The 18,388-nt window shown below is 44.4% G+C and overlaps 1 protein-coding gene across 4 annotated transcripts in view; it reads left to right on the top strand.

Moving 5' to 3' along the window:
* Nucleotides 1-287: 287 nt before the first annotated feature.
* The window catches only part of LOC128694512 (E3 ubiquitin-protein ligase TRIM13-like), a 221,962-nt gene continuing 203,861 nt past the window's right edge, over nucleotides 288-18,388 (top strand). The window contains exon 1 of one of the 4 annotated variants that reach the window (XM_070098011.1): nucleotides 288-327. The gene's annotated coding sequence lies outside the window, so the exon portion shown is untranslated. The other 3 variants (XM_070098017.1, XM_070098020.1, XM_070098019.1) reach the window with 3 other exon arrangements.

The raw sequence follows: 18,388 nt of genomic DNA, 5'->3' as shown, positions 1-18,388 counted from the left end.
CTAATAAACTTACTAAATAAACTTACTAATAAACTTACTAATAAACTTACTAATAAACTTACTAATAAACTTACTAATAAACTTACTAATAAACTTACTAATAAACTTACTAATAAACTTACTAAATAAACTTACTAATAAACTTACTAAATAAACTTACTAATAAACTTACTAATAAACTTACTAAATAAACTTACTAATAAACTTACTAATAAACTTACTAATAAACTTACTAAATAAACTTAGGTTGGTGCGCAAGTCTCACTTCTTTATTATTATGTAAACATTGTTGGAGGAAGACACTGTCGAGGTTGTCACTGTCCTCAGGTACCATCACTACTGCCAACATTGTAACTGTCCTCAGCTACCATCACTACTGCCAACATTGTAACTGTCCTCAGCTACCATCACTACTGCCAACATTGTCACTGTCCTCAGGTACCATCACTACTGCCAACATTGTCACTGTCCTCAGGTACCATCACTACTGCCAACATTGTAACTGTCCTCAGCTACCATCACTACTGCCAACATTGTCACTGTCCTCAGGTACCATCACTACTGACAACATTGTCACTGTCCTCAGCTACCATCACTACTGCCAACATTGTCACTGCCCTCAGGTACCATCACTACTGACAACATTGTCACTGTCCTCAGGTACCATCACACCTGACAACATTGTCACTGTCCTCAGGTACCATCACTACTGCCAACATTGTCACTGTCCTCAGGTACCATCACTACTGACAACATTGTCACTGTCCTCAGGTACCATTACTACTGCCAACATTGTCACTGTCCTCAGGTACCATCACTACTGCCAACATTGTCACTGTCCTCAGCTACCATCACTACTGCCAACATTGTCACTGCCCTCAGGTACCATCACTACTGACAACATTGTCACTGTCCTCAGGTACCATCACACCTGACAACATTGTCACTGTCGTCAGGTACCATCACTACTGCCAACATTGTCACTGTCCTCAGGTACCATCACTACTGACAACATTGTCACTGTCCTCAGGTACCATCACTACTGCCAACATTGTCACTGTCCTCAGCTACCATCACTACTGCCAACATTGTCACTGCCCACAGGTACCATCACTACTGACAACATTGTCACTGTCCTCAGGTACTATCACTACTGACAACATTGTCACTGTCCTCAGGTACCATCACTACTGACAACATTGTCACTGTCCTCAGCTACCATCACTACTGCCAACATTGTCACTGTCCTCAGGTACCATCACTACTGCCAACATTGTCACTGTCCTCAGCTACCATCACTACTGCCAACATTGTCACTGCCCTCAGGTACCATCACTACTGACAACATTGTCACTGTCCTCAGGTACCATCACTACTGACAACATTGTCACTGTCCTCAGGTACCATCACTACTGCCAACATTGTCACTGTCCTCAGGTACCATCACTACTGACAACATTGTCACTGTCCTCAGGTACCATCACTACTGCCAACATTGTCACTGTCCTCAGTTACCATCACTACTGCCAACATTGTCACTGTCCTCAGGTACCATCACTACTGCCAACATTGTCACTCTCCTCAGCTACCATCACTACTGCCAACATTGTCACTGTCCTCAGGTACCATCACTACTGCCAACATTGTCACTGTCCTCAGGTACCATCACTACTGCCAACATTGTCACTGTCCTCAGGTACCATCACTACTGCCAACATTGTCACTGTCCTCAGGTACCATCACTACTGCCAACATTGTCACTGTCCTCAGGTACCATCACTACTGCCAACATTGTCACTTTCCTCAGCTACCATCACTACTGCCAACATTGTCACTGTCCTCAGGTACCATCACTACTGCCAACATTGTCACTGTCCTCAGGTACCATCACTACTGCCAACATTGTCACTGTCCTCAGGTACCATCACTACTGCCAACATTGTCACTGTCCTCAGGTACCATCACTACTACCAACATTGTCACTGTCCTCAGGTACCATCACTACTGCCAACATTGTCACTGTCCTCAGCTACCATCACTACTGCCAACATTGTCACTGTCCTCAGCTACCATCACTACTGCCAACATTGTCACTCTCCTCAGCTACCATCACTACTGCCAACATTGTCACTGTCCTCAGCTACCATCACTACTGCCAACATTGTCACTGTCCTCAGGTACCATCACTACTGCCAACATTGTCACTGTCCTCAGGTACCATCACTACTGCCAACATTGTCACTGTCCTCAGGTACCATCACTACTGCCAACATTGTCACTGTCCTCAGCTACCATCACTACTGCCAACATTGTCACTGCCCTCAGGTACCATCACTACTGACAACATTGTCACTGTCCTCAGGTACCATCACTACTGACAACATTGTCACTGTCCTCAGGTACCATCACTACTGCCAACATTGTCACTGTCCTCAGGTACCATCACTACTGACAACATTGTCACTGTCCTCAGGTACCATCACTACTGCCAACATTGTCACTGTCCTCAGCTACCATCACTACTGCCAACATTGTCACTGTCCTCAGGTACCATCACTACTGCCAACATTGTCACTCTCCTCAGCTACCATCACTACTGCCAACATTGTCACTGTCCTCAGGTACCATCACTACTGCCAACATTGTCACTGTCCTCAGGTACCATCACTACTGCCAACATTGTCACTGTCCTCAGGTACCATCACTACTGCCAACATTGTCACTGTCCTCAGGTACCATCACTACTGCCAACATTGTCACTGTCCTCAGGTACCATCACTACTGACAACATTGTCACTGTCCTCAGCTACCATCACTACTGCCAACATTGTCACTGTCCTCATGTACCATCACTACTGCCAACATTGTCACTGTCCTCAGGTACCATCACTACTGCCAACATTGTCACTGTCCTCAGGTACCATCACTACTGCCAACATTGTCACTGTCCTCAGGTACCATCACTACTACCAACATTGTCACTGTCCTCAGGTACCATCACTACTGCCAACATTGTCACTGTCCTCAGCTACCATCACTACTGCCAACATTGTCACTGTCCTCAGCTACCATCACTACTGCCAACATTGTCACTCTCCTCAGCTACCATCACTACTGCCAACATTGTCACTGTCCTCAGCTACCATCACTACTGCCAACATTGTCACTGTCCTCAGCTACCATCACTACTGACAACATTGTCACTGTCCTCAGGTACCATCACTACTGCCAACGTTGTCACTGTCCTCAGCTACCATCACTACTACCAACATTGTCACGGTCCTCAGGTACCTTCACTACTACCAACATTGTCACTGTCCTCAGGTACCATCACTACTGACAATATTGTCACTGTCCTCAGCTACCATCACTACTACCAACATTGTCACTGTCCTCAGGTACCTTCACTACTACAAACATTGTCACTGTCCTCAGGTACCTTCACTACTACCAACATTGTCACTGTCCTCAGGTACCATCACTACTGCCAACATTGTCACTGTCCTCAGGTACCTTCACTACCAACATTGTCACTGTCCTCAGGTACCTTCACTAGTACCAACATTGTCACTGTCCTCAGGTACCATCACTACTGCCAGCATTGTCACTGTCCTCAGGTACCTTCACTACTACCAACATTGTCACTGTTCTCAGGTACCATCACTACTGACAACATTGTCACTGTCCTCAGGTACCATCACTACTACCAACATTGTCACTGTCCTCAGGTACCTTCACTACTACCAACATTGTCACTGTCCTCAGGTACCATCACTACTGCCAACATTGTCACTCTCCTCAGCTACCATCACTACTGCCAACATTGTCACTGTCCTCAGCTACCATCACTACTGACAACATTGTCACTGTCCTCAGCTACCATCACTACTGACAACATTGTCACTGTCCTCAGGTACCATCACTACTGCCAACATTGTCACTGTCCTCAGGTACCTTCACTACTACCAACATTGTCACTGTCCTCAGGTACCATCACTACTGACAACATTGTCACTGTCCTCAGCTACCATCACTACTGCCAACATTGTCACTGTCCTCAGCTACCATCACTACTGACAACATTGTCACTCTCCTCAGGTACCATCACTACTGACAACATTGTCACTGTCCTCAGGTACCATCACTACTGACAACATTGTCACTGTCCTCAGGTACCATCACTACTACCAACATTGTCACTGTCCTCAGCTACCATCACTACTGCCAACATTGTCACTGTCCTCAGGTACCATCACTACTGCCAACATTGTCACTGTCCTCAGGTACCATCACTACTGACAACATTGTCACTGTCCTCAGCTACCATCACTACTGACAACATTGTCACTGTCCTCAGCTACCATCACTACTGACAACATTGTCACTGTCCTCAGGTACCATCACTACTGACAACATTGTCACTGTCCTCAGCTACCATCACTACTGACAACATTGTCACTGTCCTCAGCTACCATCACTACTGCCAACATTGTCACTGTCCTCAGCTACCATCACTACTGCCAACATTGTCACTGTCCTCAGGTACCATCACTACTGCCAACATTGTCACTGTCCTCAGGTACCATCACTACTGCCAACATTGTCACTGTCCTCAGCTACCATCACTACTGCCAACATTGTCACTGTCCTCAGCTACCATCACTACTGACAACATTGTCACTGTCCTCAGGTACCATCACTACTGCCAACATTGTCACTGTCCTCAGGTACCATCACTACTGCCAACATTGTCACTGTTCTCAGCTACCATCACTACTGCCAACATTGTCACTGTCCTCAGCTACCATCACTACTGCCAACATTGTCACTGTCCTCAGCTACCATCACTACTGACAACATTGTCACTGTCCTCAGCTACCATCACTACTGACAACATTGTCACTGTCCTCAGGTACCATCACTACTACCAACATTGTCACTGTCCTCAGCTACCATCACTACTGACAACATTGTCACTGTCCTCAGGTACCATGACTACTGCCAACATTGTCACTGTCCTCAGCTACCATCACTACTACCAACATTGTCACTGTCCTCAGCTACCATCACTACTGACAACATTGTCACTGTCCTCAGGTACCATCACTACTGCCAACATTGTCACTGTCCTCAGGTACCATCACTACTGACAACATTGTCACTGTCCTCAGCTACCATCACTACTGACAACATTGTCACTGTCCTCAGGTACCATCACTACTGCCAACGTTGTCACTGTCCTCAGCTACCATCACTACTGCCAACATTGTCACTGTCCTCAGGTACCATCACTACTACCAACATTGTCACTGTCCTCAGGTACCATCACTACTGCCAACGTTGTCACTGTCCTCAGCTACCATCACTACTGACAACATTGTCACTGTCCTCAGGTACCATCACTACTGCCAACATTGTCACTGTCCTCAGCTACCATCACTACTGCCAACATTGTCACTGTCCTCAGCTACCATCACTACTGCCAACATTGTCACTGTCCTCAGCTACCATCACTACTGACAACATTGTCACTGTCCTCAGGTACCATCACTACTGACAACATTGTCACTGTCCTCAGGTACCATCACTACTGACAACATTGTTACTGTCCTCAGCTACCATCACTACTGACAACATTGTTACTGTCCTCAGCTACCATCACTACTGACAACATTGTTACTGTCCTCAGCTACCATCACTACTGACAACATTGTCACTGTCCTCAGCTACCATCACTACTGACAACATTGTCACTGTCCTCAGGTACCATCACTACTGACAACATTGTTACTGTCCTCAGCTACCATCACTACTGACAACATTGTCACTGTCCTCAGGTACCATCACTACTGACAACATTGTCACTGTCCTCAGCTACCATCACTACTGCCAACATTGTCACTGTCCTCAGCTACCATCACTACTGCCAACATTGTCACTGTCCTCAGGTACCATCACTACTGACAACATTGTCACTGTCCTCAGCTACCATCACTACTGCCAACATTGTCACTGTCCTCAGCTACCATCACTACTGACAACATTGTCACTGTCCTCAGCTACAATCACTACTGACAACATTGTCACTGTCCTCAGGTACCATCACTACTGACAACATTGTCACTGTCCTCAGCTACCATCACTACTGCCAACATTGTCACTGTCCTCAGCTACAATCACTACTGACAACATTGTCACTGTCCTCAGGTACCATGACTACTGACAACATTGTCACTGTCCTCAGCTACAATCACTACTGACAACATTGTTACTGTCCTCAGCTACCATCACTACTGCCAACATTGTCACTGTCCTCAGCTACCATCACTACTGCCAACATTGTCACTGTCCTCAGGTACCATCACTACTGCCAACATTGTCACTGTCCTCAGGTACCATCACTACTGCCAACATTGTCACTGTCCTCAGCTACCATCACTACTGCCAACATTGTCACTGTCCTCAGGTACCATCACTACTGCCAACATTGTCACTGTCCTCAGCTACCATCACTACTGACAACATTGTTACTGTCCTCAGCTACCATCACTACTGCCAACATTGTCACTGTCCTCAGCTACCATCACTACTGCCAACATTGTCACTGTCCTCAGCTACCATCACTACTGCCAACATTGTCACTGTCCTCAGGTACCATCACTACTGCCAACATTGTCACTGTCCTCAGGTACCATCACTACTGCCAACATTGTCACTGTCCTCGGGTACCATCACTACTGCCAACATTGTCACTGTCCTCAGCTACCATCACTACTGCCAACATTGTCACTGTCCTCAGGTACCATCACTACTGCCAACATTGTCACTGTCCTCAGCTACCATCACTACTGACAACATTGTTACTGTCCTCAGCTACCATCACTACTGCCAACATTGTCACTGTCCTCAGCTACCATCACTACTGCCAACATTGTCACTGTCCTCAGGTACCATCACTACTGCCAACATTGTCACTGTCCTCAGGTACCATCACTACTGCCAACATTGTCACTGTCCTCAGCTACCATCACTACTGATAACATTGTCACTCTCCTCAGGTACCATCACTACTGCCAACATTGTCACTGTCCTCAGCTACCATCACTACTGCCAACATTGTCACTGTCCTCAGGTACCATCACTACTGCCAACATTGTCACTGTCCTCAGCTACCCTCACTACTACCAACATTGTCACTGTCCTCAGCTACCATCACTACTGCCAACATTGTCACTGTCCTCAGCTACCATCACTACTGACAACATTGTCACTGTCCTCAGCTACCATAACTACTGCCAACATTGTCACTGTCCTCAGGTACCATCACTACTGCCAACATTGTCACTGTCCTCAGGTACCATCACTACTGCCAACATTGTCACTGTCCTCAGCTACCATCACTACTGACAACATTGTCACTGTCCTCAGCTAACATCACTACTGCCAACATTGTCACTGTCCTCAGGTACTGTCACTACTGCCAACATTGTCACTGTCCTCAGTTACCATCACTACTACCAACATTGTCACTGTCCTCAGGTACCGTCACTACTGCCAACATTGTCACTGTCCTCAGCTACCATCACTACTGACAACATTGTCACTGTCCTCAGGTACCATCACTACTGCCAACATTGTCACTGTCCTCAGCTACCATCACTACTGCCAACATTGTCACTGTCCTCAGCTACCATCACTACTGCCAACATTGTCACTGTCCTCAGGTACCATCACTACTGCCAACATTGTCACTGTCCTCAGGTACCATCACTACTGACAACATTGTCACTGTCCTCAGCTACCATCACTACTGCCAACATTGTCACTGTCCTCAGGTACCATCACTACTGCCAACATTGTCACTGTCCTCTGGTACCATCACTACTGACAACATTGTCACTGTCCTCAGCTACCATCACTACTGCCAACATTGTCACTGTCCTCAGCTACCATCACTTCTGACAACATTGTCACTGTCCTCAGGTACCACAACTACTGCCAACGTTGTCACTGTCCTCAGGTACCATCACTACTGCCAACATTGTCACTGTCCTCAGCTACCATCACTACTGACAACTTTGTCACTGTCCTCAGCTACCATCACTACTGCCAACATTGTCACTATCCTCAGGTACCATCACTACTGCCAACATTGTCACTGTCCTCAGGTACCATCACTACTGCCAACATTGTCACTGTCCTCAGCTACCATCACTGCCAACATTGTCACTGTCCTCAGCTACCATCAATACTGCCAACATTGTCACTGTCCTCAGGTACCATCACTACTGCCAACATTGTCACTGTCCTCAGCTACCATCACTACTGCCAACATTGTCACTGTCCTCAGCTACCATCACTACTGAAAACATTGTCACTGTCCTCAGCTACCATTACTACTGCCAACATTGCGACTGTCCTCAGCTACCATCACTACTGCCAACATTGTCACTGTCCTCAGGTACCATCACTACTACCAACATTGTCACTGTCCTCAGGTACCATCACTACTGCCAACATTGTCACTGTCCTCAGCTACCATCACTACTGCCAACATTGTCACTGTCCTCAGCTACCATCACTACTGCCAACATTGTCACTGTCCTCAGCTACCATCACTACTGCCAACGTTGTCACTGTCCTCAGCTACCATCACTACTGCCAACATTGTCACTGTCCTCAGCTACCATCACTACTGCCAACATTGTCACTGTCCTCAGCTACCATCACTACTGGCAACATTGTCACTGTCCTCAGCTACCATCACTACTACCAACATTGTCACTGTTCTCAGCTACCATCACTACTGCCAACATTGTCACTGTCCTCAGCTACCATCACTACTGCCAACATTGTCACTGTCCTCAGCTACCGTCACTACTGCCAACATTGTCACTGTCCTCAGGTACCATCACTACTACCAACATTGTCACTGTCCTCAGGTACCATCACTACTGCCAACATTGTCACTGTCCTCAGGTACCATCACTACTGCCAACATTGTCACTGTCCTCAGCTACCATCACTACTGACAACATTGTCACTGTCCTCAGCTACCATCACTACTGCCAACATTGTCACTGCCCTCAGCTACCATCACTACTGCCAACGATGTCACTGTCCTCAGGTACCATCACTACTGCCAACATTGTCACTGTCCTCAGCTACCATCACTACTGCCAACATTGTCACTGTCCTCAGCTACCATCACTACTGCCAACATTGTCACTGTCCTCAGCTACCATCACTACTGCCAACATTGTCACTGTCCTCAGGTACCATCACTACTGCAAACATTGTCACTGTCCTCAGGTACCATCACTACTGCCAACATTGTCAATATCCTCAGCTACCATCACTACTGCCAACATTGTCACTGTCCTCAGGTACCATCACTACTGCTAACATTGTCACTGTCCTCAGCTACCATCACTACTGCCAACATTGTCACTGTCCTCAGCTACCATCACTACTCCCAACATTGTCACTGTCCTCAGGTACCATCACTACTTCCAACATTGTCGCTGTCCTCAGCTACCATCACTACTGACAACATTGTCACTGTCCTCAGCTACCATCACTACTGCCAACATTGTCACTGTCCTCAGCTACTATCACTACTGCCAACATTGTCACTGTCCTCAGGTGCCATCACTACTGCCAACATTGTCACTGTCCTCAGCTACCATCACTACTGACAACATTGTCACTGTCCTCAGCTACCATCACTTCTGACAACATTGTCACTGTCCTCAGCTTCCATCACTACTGACAACATTGTCACTGTCCTCAGCTACCATCACTACTCCCAACATTGTCACTGTCCTCAGGTACCATGACTACTGCCAACATTGTCACTGTCCTCAGCTACCATCACTGCTGACAACATTGTCACTGTCCTCAGGTACCATCACTACTCCCAACATTGTCACTGTCCTCAGGTACCATCAGTACTCCCAACATTGTCACTGTCCTCAGCTGGCATCACTACTGCCAACATTGTCACTGTCCTCAGGTACCATCACTACTGCCAACATTGTCTCTGTCCTCAGCTACCATCACTTCTGCCAACATTGTTACTGTCCTCAGCTACCCTCACTACTGTCAACTTTGTCACTGTCCTCAGCTACCATCACTACTGCCAATGTCACTGTCCTCAGTTACCATCACTGTTGCCAACATTGTCACTGTCCTCAGCTACCATTACTACTGCCAACATTGCCACTGTCCTCAGGTACCATCACTGCTGCCAACATTGTCACTCTTCTCAACTACCATCACTACTGCCAACATTGTCTCTGTCCTCAGCTACCATCGCTACTACCAACATTGTCACTGTCCTCAGGTACCATCACTACTTCCAACATTGTCACTGTCCTCAGCTACTATCACTTCTGCCAACATTGTTACTGTCCTCAGCTACCATCACTACTGCCAACATTGTCACTGTCCTCAGGTACCATCACTACTGCCAACATTGTCACTGTCCTCAGCTACAACCACTACTGCCAACATTGTCACTGTCCTCAGGTACCTACACTGCCAACATTGTCACTGTTCTCAGCTACCGTCACTACTGCCAACATTGTCACTGCCCTCAGGTACCATCATTACTGACAACATTGCCACTGTCCTCAGGTACCATCACTACTGACAACATTGTCACTGTCCTCAGCTACCATCACTACTGCCAACATTGTCACTGCACACAGCTATCATCACTACTGCCAACATTGTCACTGTTCTTAGCTACCATCACTACTGCCAACATTGTCACTGTCCTCAGCTACCATTACTACTGCCAACATTGCCACTGTCCTCACATGCCTTCACTTCTGCCAACATTGTCACTGTCCTCACATGCCTTCACTTCTGCCAACATTGCCACTGTCCTCACATGCCTTCACTTCTGCCAACATTGCCACTGTCCTCACATGCCTTCACTTCTGCCAACATTGTCACTGTCCTCACATGCCTTGACTTCTGCCAACATTGTCACTGTCCTTAGCTACCATCACTACTGCCAACATTGTCACTGTCCTTTGGTACATCACTACTGCCAGCATTTTCAGTGTCCTCAGTTACCTTCACTACTACCAACATTGTCACTGTCCTCATGTACGAGGGAGACCTATTATATATCCAATTCTCTGCCTCCAGTAATGCTGCACAGAATTCTTCTAAATTAATTCTCTTCTTTTTTAGTACTTTACGGAGACACCTCTTCACTGTGCCTATCAGTCTTTCGTACAGCCCCCCCTGCCAAGGGGCTCTAGGAGTAATAAATTTCCAGGAACACCTTCGTTGGGTTAACAGAGATTGAACATCGTTACTATTATTTAATTATATCTAGTGATGAGCACCTGCTACAAAATTTGTGGCATTATCCGAAATCATCAATCTCGGACAGGATCTCCTAGCTGCAAATTTTCGAAACAGCTGTATAAACTGTTCTGCAGACAATTCCTGAGCCACTTCTAAATGAACTGCCGTAGTAGCAGTACAAGTGAACAAGCATACATACACTTTCAATGGAACACCATCTGAAGTACCTGTTAAAATGGTTGGACTACTATAGTCTTCACCTGTTACATCAAATGGTTTCACTAATTGTACACGCTCCTTTGGCAGTGGTGGAGGACCTGGGTACATATAGGATCTGGCATCCACGCGGCGACATATTACACAAGATTTAATCACCCTTTTTACACTTTGCCATCCTTGTGGAGTCCAGAAAATTTCCCTAATACAATTTAAGGTATTTTGTACCCTACCATGCATTACATTTTTATGGGCATTTAAAACAGTTAAATTTGTTAGATGATGAGTTTTGGGCAGTAAGATAGGGTGTTTAGCATAATCACCCTGTTGAGCCAGGGTGCTTCCCGGAGATATTTCTGGCATAACACTGCATCACACCATCTTCCATTTTACTTGCAGGAGATTAAAATTTCCAAAGAGTAAAATGTTTGGTGTGGGATTTTCTAGCCTATTCAGACAGCTATCTATCTACTTTAACTGATCTGTGAATTCCTCAGCAGTTGCTGGTAGTGGTTTATATACATACTAGGATAATTACCAAATTCCTATTCTCAACATTAATGCCTAGGATTTCTACTATATCATTCGTAGAATTCAGCACTTCTGTGCAACAGAAAGTATCTTTTACATAGTCTGACTCCTTCCTGTGACCTATTAATTTTATCACATATATACATGTAGTAGGTAGTAGGTTGGTAGACAGCAACCACCCAGGGAAGTACTACCGTCCTGCCAGATGACTGTGAAACAAAAACCTGTAACTGTTTTGCATGATGGTAGGATTTGCTGGTTTCTTTTTCTGTCTCATAAACACGCTAGATAACAGGGATATCTTGCTACTCCTACTTACACTTTGGTCACACTTCACAGACACGCACATGCATATATATATATACATACATCTAGGTTTTTCTCCTTTTTCTAAATAGCTCTTGTTCTTTTTTATTTCTTCTATTGTCCATGGGGAAGTGGAAAAGAATCTTTCCTCCGTAAGCCATGCGTGTCGTATGAGGCGACTAAAATGCCGGGAGCAATGGGCTAGTAACCCCTTCTCCTGTATACAATTACTAAAAAAGAGAAGAAGAAAAACTTTATAAAACTGGGTTGCTTAAATGTGCGTGGATGTAGTGCGGATGACAAGAAACAGATGATTGCTGATGTTATGAATGAAAAGAAGTTGGATGTCCTGACCCTAAGCGAAACAAAGCTGAAGGGGGTAGGAGAGTTTCAGTGGGGGGAAATAAAAGGGATTAAATCTGGAGTATCTGAGAGAGTTAGAGCAAAGGAAGGGGTAGCAGTAATGTTAAATGATCAGTTATGGAAGGAGAAAAGAGAATATGAATGTGTAAATTCAAGAATTATGTGGATCAAAGTAAAGGTTGGATGCGAGAAGTGGGTCATAATAAGCGTGTATGCACCTGGAGAAGAGAGGAATGCAGAGGAGAGAGAGAGATTTTGGGAGATGTTAAGTGAATGTATAGGAGCCTTTGAACCAAGTGAGAGAGTAATTGTGGTAGGGGACTTGAATGCTAAAGTAGGAGAAACTTTTAGAGAGGGTGTGGTAGGTAAGTTTGGGGTGCCAGGTGTAAATGATAATGGGAGCCCTTTGATTGAACTTTGTATAGAAAGGGGTTTAGTTATAGGTAATACATATTTTAAGAAAAAGAGGATAAATAAGTATACACGATATGATGTAGGGCGAAATGACAGTAGTTTGTTGGATTATGTATTGGTAGATAAAAGACTGTTGAGTAGACTTCAGGATGTACATGTTTATAGAGGGGCCACAGATATATCAGATCACTTTCTAGTTGTAGCTACACTGAGAGTAAAAGGTAGATGGGATACAAGGAGAATAGAAGCATCAGGGAAGAGAGAGGTGAAGGTTTATAAACTAAAAGAGGAGGCAGTTAGGGTAAGATATAAACAGCTATTGGAGGATAGATGGGCTAATGAGAGCATAGGCAATGGGGTCGAAGAGGTATGGGGTAGGTTTAAAAATGTAGTGTTAGAGTGTTCAGCAGAAGTTTGTGGTTACAGGAAAGTGGGTGCAGGAGGGAAGAGGAGCGATTGGTGGAATGATGATGTAAAGAGAGTAGTAAGGGAGAAAAAGTTAGCATATGAGAAGTTTTTACAAAGTAGAAGTGATGCAAGGAGGGAAGAGTATATGGAGAAAAAGAGAGAAGTTAAGAGAGTGGTGAAGCAATGTAAAAAGAGAGCAAATGAGAGAGTGGGTGAGATGTTATCAACAAATTTTGTTGAAAATAAGAAAAAGTTTTGGAGTGAGATTAACAAGTTAAGAAAGCCTAGAGAACAAATGGATTTGTCAGTTAAAAATAGGAGAGGAGAGTTATTAAATGGAGAGTTAGAGGTATTGGGAAGATGGAGGGAATATTTTGAGGAATTGTTAAATGTTGATGAAGATAGGGAAGCTGTGATTTCGTGTATAGGGCAAGGAGGAATAACATCTTGTAGGAGTGAGGAAGAGCCAGTTGTGAGTGTGGGGGAAGTTCGTGAGGCAGTAGGTAAAATGAAAGGGGGTAAGGCAGCCAGGATTGATGGGATAAAGATAGAAATGTTAAAAGCAGGTGGGGATATAGTTTTGGAGTGGTTGGTGCAATTATTTAATAAATGTATGGAAGAGGGTAAGGTACCTAGGGATTGGCAGAGAGCATGCATAGTTCCTTTGTATAAAGGCAAAGGGGATAAAAGAGAGTGCAAAAATTATAGGGGGATAAGTCTGTTGAGTGTACCTGGTAAAGTGTATGGTAGAGTTATAATTGAAAGAATTAAGAGTAAGACGGAGAATAGGATAGCAGATGAACAAGGAGGCTTTAGGAAAGGTAGGGGGTGTGTGGACCAGGTGTTTACAGTGAAACATATAAGTGAACAGTATTTAGATAAGGCTAAAGAGGTCTTTGTGGCATTTATGGATTTGGAAAAGGCGTATGACAGGGTGGATAGGGGGGCAATGTGGCAGATGTTGCAAGTGTATGGTGTAGGAGGTAGGTTACTGAAAGCAGTGAAGAGTTTTTACGAGGATAGTGAGGCTCAAGTTAGAGTATGTAGGAAAGAGGGAAATTTTTTCCCAGTAAAAGTAGGCCTTAGACAGGGATGTGTGATGTCACCGTGGTTGTTTAATATATTTATAGATGGGGTTGTAAGAGAAGTAAATGCGAGGGTCTTGGCAAGAGGCGTGGAGTTAAAAGATAAAGAATCACACACAAAGTGGGAGTTGTCACAGCTGCTCTTTGCTGATGACACTGTGCTCTTGGGAGATTCTGAAGAGAAGTTGCAGAGATTGGTGGATGAATTTGGTAGGGTGTGCAAAAGAAGAAAATTAAAGGTGAATACAGGAAAGAGTAAGGTTATGAGGATACTTGGGAGATTCTGAAGAGAAGTTGCAGAGATTGGTGGATGAATTTGGTAGGGTGTGCAAAAGAAGAAAATTAAAGGTGAATACAGGAAAGAGTAAGGTTATGAGGATAACAAAAAGATTAGGTGATGAAAGATTGAATATCAGATTGGAGGGAGAGAGTATGGAGGAGGTGAATGTATTCAGATATTTGGGAGTGGACGTGTCAGCGGATGGGTCTATGAAAGATGAGGTGAATCATAGAATTGATGAGGGAAAAAGAGTGAGTGGTGCACTTAGGAGTCTGTGGAGACAAAGAACTTTGTCCTTGGAGGCAAAGAGGGGAATGTATGAGAGTATAGTTTTACCAACGCTCTTGTATGGGTGTGAAGCGTGGGTGATGAATGTTGCAGCGAGGAGAAGGCTGGAGGCAGTGGAGATGTCATGTCTGAGGGCAATGTGTGGTGTGAATATAATGCAGAGAATTCGTAGTTTGGAAGTTAGGAGGAGGTGCGGGATTACCAAAACTGTTGTCCAGAGGGCTGAGGAAGGGTTGTTGAGGTGGTTCGGACATGTAGAGAGAATGGAGCGAAACAGAATGACTTCAAGAGTGTATCAGTCTGTAGTGGAAGGAAGGCGGGGTAGGGGTCGGCCTAGGAAGGGTTGGAGGGAGGGGGTAAAGGAGGTTTTGTGTGTGAGGGGCTTGGACTTCCAGCAGGCATGCGTGAGCGTGTTTGATAGGAGTGAATGGAGACAAATGGTTTTTAATACTTGACGTGCTGTTGGAGTGTGAGCAAAGTAACATTTATGAAGGGATTCAGGGAAACTGGCAGGCCGGACTTGAGTCCTGGAGATGGGAAGTACAGTGCCTGCACTCTGAAGGAGGGGTGTTAATGTTGCAGTTTAAAAACTGTAGTGTAAAGCACCCTTCTGGCAAGACAGTGATGGAGTGAATGATGGTGAAAGTTTTTCTTTTTCGGGCCACCCTGCCTTGGTGGGAATCGGCCTGTGTGATAATAAAAATACATGTAATAGTTTTCTATCTTTATCTCTCAGTCCAAAACATCCCTTGTGTGTGTTTCTGTAAATGTCCCAAACATGGCATTCACTTCTGATAGAAGCCTACTTACATAACTAACTTCATCATTTTTATTTGATTTCAAACCCTGAATATTTGCAAATATGAAGCAGGAACATAGATAAGAGTAAGGTGATGAGGGTATCAAATGATTTAGATAAAGAAAAATTAGATACCACATTGGAGAGAGGGAGTGTGGAAGAAGTGAATGTTTTTAGATCTTTGGGAGTTGGTACGTCAGCAGATGGGTTTATGATTCACATTTACTAAGTGTGATGCTGATGAATACTCACCTGGTTTGGGTGAATCACCCTCACTTGACAGGATCTATTGGTATCTCCAGTCAACTCTCATCTTCTTACATTAGCTGCAGCTAACGTAAGATGTGGGTATGACTGAACTTACCTGGGTATTGTTATTGACCCAATTTCCCCTAGTTTGTTGTAGGGAAGGTGTGACCCTGGTATTGTTGTCTTGAGTAGGCTGCTACAGATGTGTAGTTTTTGTCCTCACTTGTTGATAGGGAGTCATTTTGGCCATTTGTTACGCAATAGGGTGATAATTTGTTCTTTTGTTCACAACACCTGAATGCATTCCATGACACAAACTTTTACACTTGTTTGGAATTATACAATGGTTTAATACACTAGTGTTCCTTTTTAACACTAGTTTTCCTAGTAGAGATTGACAGTATTTCAGAGTTTACTGCACAAAGTTATTGTTTTTGTGACGTGTTTATGCTCTGATGTCTGAATTCAATCTAGCTTGTCGTCCTGCCCCAGCCCGCACCAGTTCATCGTCCCCACAAAAGAATTGCCGAGTTCAACTTTATATACATTCGTTGCTACACATTGTAACAGTAGTTAATAAAGGAGGATAGATTGATATTAACTGTAGCTAGAGGTCATAATGTCCTCAACTTGTAGACAAATGAAGTGCAGGTTTTCATGTAATTTTCCTGCTATGTGGAAAGAGTAATAACTCTAGATTTAACTCATATGTGTAAAGGCTCAGAAATTCTAGCAAGGAGAGAGCCGTGCATGGAGATGCCTGGTACACATGTGGTGCTAATAAAGCTGTTTGGGAACAAGGAAGAGTCCACTAGTCCCTTCCGGGAGGGCTGAGTCCCTCAGAGAGCTGATGGGGGCTGAGGAGTGAGAGATACCCCCTCTTTTACTGGAGATTTTTCTACACAGGTGTGCTACATAAGTGCACTACCTAGGTGTGCTACACAGGTGCACTACATAGGTGTGCTACATAGGTGTGATACATAGGTCCACTACATAGGTGTGCTACATAAGTTTGCTACATAAGGGAACTACATAGGTGTGCTACATAGGTGCACTACATAGGTGTGCTATATAGGTGTGCCTCTCAGAAATGTTAACAACAATGTTATAATATTGTTAGTATCATTGTTATTATAATAACAAGGTCCTTGAGTGCTGCCTGTGCTTGTTGGTAATTAGTGTTGAGTAATGGTGAGATGGATCACCAGCACAAGTGTTGTGATGATGAGATGGATCACCAGCACAAATGTTGTGATGGTGAGATGGATAACCAGCATAGGTGTTGATGGTGAGATGGATCACCATCACAAGTGTTGTGTGCAGGTAGTTGAGGTAGTGTAGTGAAGGTAGTTGAGGTAGTGTAGTGAAGGTAATTGAGGTAGTGTAGTGAAGGTAGTTGAGGTAGTGTAGTGAAGGTAGTTGAGATAGTGTAGTGAAGGTAGTTGAGGTAGTGTAGTGAAGGTAGTTGAGGTAGTGTAGTGCAGGTAGTTGAGATAGTGTAGTGAAGGTAGTTAAGGTAGTGTAGTGAAGGTAGTTGAGGTAGTGTAGTGCAGGTAGTTGAGATAGTGTAGTGAAGGTAGTTGAGGTAGTGTAGTGAAGGTAGTTGAGACAGTGTAGTGAAGGTAGTTCAGGTAGTCAGGTAAGGTAGTTGAGGTAGTCAGGTAAGGTAGTTGAGGTAGTGTAGCGAAGGTAGTTGAGGTAGTGTAGCGAAGATAGTTAAGGTTGTGTAGCGAAGATAGTTGAGGTAGTCTAGGTAAGGTAGTTGAGGTAGTCATCACTGACATAGTTACCGCAGTACTGTAAGCCTCTGCAATATTGTTAATGAGAATAACCTTTACAGGAAAGAAGTAAACTTTAACCCTTTCAGTGTTGGTTGTGTTGTGTCACTGCTTTGAAGCAATGTTGGTCCTGTAGTACAATGCCATGAGCTCACCTCACTCAAGCTGTGAGTGGCAAATTTGGGCCTTGATATGAGAGAATGGGTCTATGCCGTATGTGTGCACCATATAAAAAAAAAATATAAAAAAAATTCTTGCAGCACACAGTGCATAATAAGAAAAAACTGTGAGATTTCAACTTGAGACACCTAAAATGGGGGAGTATAGCAAACAATGTTTTAACAGA

This window comes from Cherax quadricarinatus, chromosome 60 (assembly GCF_038502225.1).
Source record: "Cherax quadricarinatus isolate ZL_2023a chromosome 60, ASM3850222v1, whole genome shotgun sequence".
NCBI lineage: Eukaryota > Metazoa > Arthropoda > Malacostraca > Decapoda > Parastacidae > Cherax > Cherax quadricarinatus.
This window is presented reverse-complemented; position numbering and strand designations above follow the sequence as displayed.